Below are 4,259 nucleotides of genomic sequence, written 5' to 3' on the forward strand. Positions count from 1 at the left end.
AAAAACTAAAGTACACGTATATTAGATTCTGTCACACAATTAGCACTAAATCTTAAAAAAAAGCTAATTTTCAAACTTTCCTAGCCAAAAATGGACATTTTAATAAAACAAAAAATTAAGCACATAAGCTCCTATTTTCAAAGAAAGAAAATCACTGTACATTTCAAATATTGATTTATGTTACAACAGCTGGACTGCAATCCCCTGTGATTTGATTTTCTTTCAGTATTCAGTGTTAAAAAAAAAAAGCAAAAAAGCCCTTTAAAGCAAACAATGGTGACAGATCATTTTTATCCAAGTAAAGAATCAAGAAAGTATTTCCCTTAGGGAGCAGAACAGTGCATGAAATTACACATCGTGAACAGGACATGGAAAACTTTCCATCAAAGGTAATATAGGAATTTGAAGTGACTAGAGCTAAATAACTTCTACAGAAAATAGTAATTTGTAGATTTTTCCAACTTAACACACTTTTTAACTTTCTTAAAGTACATAAAATGATAAGTTTACAAAGATAATAACCTCCTTTTGCATTAATGGACATGATAATTATCTCAAATACACAATATAAAATTTGCATTTTTGTATGAAATTCTATTGTGTATCTCTTTTAATGCTTCATTTACCATTATAAAGAAATGTTACTTAAAATCATTAAGACATATTTAGCAGCCAATGATTTATGTCTACTTGTAAAACGTAGTATATTTAGTGTGTTCAAAGCACTGCATAATTAAAAATAATTACTTTTTTAGAAGATGATATTATAATTCAGTTCATCTCATTTGCCAAATGAAACATTTCAAATTTGTGAAATAAAATGTGCATGAAATTATGTTTAAGTGAAATGATAACTAACGTATAATATATTTTAAAGTTTATTGGTACTGTGCCATTATTTAAAGAGTTTTTGAAGAAGGCAAAAAGGAAGCGAAGCCTGAAGGGAGGAAACAAAAGTAATAATTTATTATTATAATATTTTGACAAGCTAGATAATAACTTAGAAATATGCATCCCATTCATTTTATTAATAATTTTAATTGATCATTTATCTTATTCTGGTTTCAATACTAAATAATAGCAAAATGTGAAAGATTTCCTATATGTGGATAAAAATAATAGTTAACGAAAGAGATTATATACTCAAAATAAGTAAAATTAAATTTTGAATCAATTACATTAAGATTTAAGATAACTAAGTTTATAAGAGTATATTTATCTATTTTAAAATAATCACTATATGTAAATCCTAAAAGTAAAAGTGCACTTGTTCTAAAGATTAAATCGCTTAATTCATTCTAATACTAATTAAATTAAATTGACCTCTTATTTTAGTCTATCACAAGTCTTTAAAATGAATGTTCATATTTTTGCCATGAGTTCTTTCCAGTCTTAGCTAAAATGATCAGTATACTAAAAAACCAGAGAGTTTTCAATAATTTCCTAAAATGCCTGTTTGTAAATTATTTACATGCATATTAAATCCAAGAGGGTATAAATTATGTAATTAACATAAATTATATAATTAAATTATTATACTAAACATGACTAAATTCCAAATATTTAATCAATAAATAAAATTATATTTTAATCCAAGCATTTACTAGACTGTAAGCATTTTAAGTAAATATTGTCTAAACACATACTGTGCACGTGTCTTAAAAAAAGTGACCTCTGATTTTTTCATCTTTTTGGCAGCTTTTCTACAATATCGAATATATGTTTTTTAAAGTAAAACACAGGAAATGCATTTAGCTGACTAATCACAATCTAAGTTAAAAGTTCACACATAGGGGGCCAGAAATATAGCATGGAGGTAGGACGTTTGTCTTGATTGCAGAAGGATGGTGGTTTGAATCCAGGCATCCCAGGTGGTCACCTAAGCCTACCAGGAGAAATTTCTGAGCATAGAGCCAGAAGTAACCCCTGACCACTGCTGGGTGTAACCCAAAAACAAGACAAAACAACAACAAAAAATGTTTACACATTAGAAGAGCTCCTCTGTCTACTTTTTACTTTTATCTATAAATTTAATGTACCATACCTAATTTTAATGTAATATTGAAAATGAATGCATGTTATAAAAATTAATATGCAAAATGATGTCTATGTAAATTAAAGCAACACATTTAGTGGCATTTTACTTCTAAAAATAATTGGAAATATAGTGCTCTGCAATAATGTTAATTTATTTCATATTTATATAACTTTTTTAAACAAATAAGAATAACTAGCACTATTAATCTTCATTACAGTGTAGGTGCAATTTACTTATATAGCAATTAAGTGACTGATTAATAAACAATTAAAGATGTTAATTATTACTCAGAGGCTGTTTTAATTTATTTCTCTTAACATGTTTATTTAACCTTACAATTTAAAACAGGCAACTATATATATACATATGCATATCTATATATGTATTTGAAAGATCTCAGAGAAAAATTACTCTTAATTTAACTAATACATAACTTCAAATACCATTAACATTGCATTAGAAATAATGATGATCTAGGATTTATTTGGGTCTTTTAGCTTTCCAAAATTGTGTGCAGAATGTTAAGGTTGTTTGAAAAACTTTTTATCTTGATATTAATTTTTACTATCATCCAATATCCCATTTGGCTAATTACACTTTAAAAGTCAATATAATATAATTGAAAGGTATTTTATTTATATGTTTAGTGTTTTGGGCCACCCTTGGCTTTGCTCAGGTGTTACTCCTGGCTCTTTTTTTTTTTTTTGGGGGGGGCCACACCCGGCGGTGCTCAGGGGTTACTCCTGGCTGTCTGCTCAGAAATAGCTCCTGGCAGGCACGAGGGACCATATGGGACACTGGGATTCGAACCTTTGTTCTGGTTTGGTCTTTTGGTCCTTTGGTTCTGGATCGTCTGCTTGCAAGGCAAACGCCGCTGTGCTATCTCTCCGGGCCCACTCCTGGCTCTTATCTCAGAAATCTCTCCTGGCAGGCTTAGGGGGTGCATATGGGTTGCTGAAAATTGAAACAAGGTCTGTCCTGGGTCAGCCTCCTGCAAGTCAAACACCCTACTTCTATGCTATTGCTTTGGCCCAATTATTTTTGTATATTTTTAAACTTAAAAAATTGGGGTCAGAAAGATAGTAAAATCACTTACCTTAACTGCAGCTGACCTGGGTTCAATTTCGGCACTGTATGTGATTCCTGGGCACAAAGCTCCAAGTGCCATGACTGTGGCACAAACACAAAACAAAAACAAAATAAAATGAGTTTTATTTATATAAGTAGTTTAAAGCACTATAAAACTTTGGGAAATAGAGCCCTACTCTCTCCACATGTACTACCAAACTTGTAATTTTTATGATTATAAAAATGATCTCTCAGCCCATCCTAATAGGCCTTTTACGTTTTGCCCTCTGTAAGTGCCATAGTAGGGGCTGGAGAGATAGCATGGAGATAAAGCATTTGCCTGTCATGCAGAAGGTTGGTGGTTCGAATCCTGGCAACTGATATGGTCCCCTGAGCCTGTCAGGAGTGATTTCTGAACATAGAGCCAGGAGTAACCCCTAAGCACTGCTGGGAGTGACCCCCAAAAATTATTTTAATGGTTTCATACTCTAAGACAAATACAAATATTTCTCTAATATATCTTGGCATAGAATTTTTAAGACCTTAAAGGTTTTCTTCTTAAACTATAATCTGAGGAACTGAGGTGATTTTTATGACAACTCATAAGATACCAGGCAACCATTTCATTTATTTCCATTCTTACAGAAATCGAATTAGGTAGGCATTGTAAAAGATCCTAATATAATAGAAAATATATTAAAAATTCCACTAGAGATAGATGTTTTCTTTTATCCCTGTTAGATATTCTTGCAAAGATGTATTTTTCTTCTGGCATGCATATTTAATTTTAAAAGATGCATTTATTATGTCTATGGTTCTCAGTGTCCTTTCCTTGAATTGTGACTCAGAGTTTGTAGAATGTTAATTATACATTTATTTGCTCTTTTCAAGTATAATTATTCTCAAAATAGAGATTCTTAATAATAATAGTATGTGAATGCGTGTCTGTGTTTTGTGCGCTATATGTAGTCTTCAAGTATAGACTTCAAAACAAAAATGCTTCCTTTTAAAAGTCAGTGATTTTTGAAAAATTTGAATACTGTCTTAGAAGACGTATGTGGATCCTGGGTGATGATGAGCTATTGAATTTACATGTTTAATAGTACTTATTGTGTTATGAGAAATTATTCAGGAATTGTGTAACTAAAAATGA

This window comes from Suncus etruscus, chromosome 8 (genome assembly GCF_024139225.1).
Source record: "Suncus etruscus isolate mSunEtr1 chromosome 8, mSunEtr1.pri.cur, whole genome shotgun sequence".
Classification (NCBI taxonomy): domain Eukaryota; kingdom Metazoa; phylum Chordata; class Mammalia; order Eulipotyphla; family Soricidae; genus Suncus; species Suncus etruscus.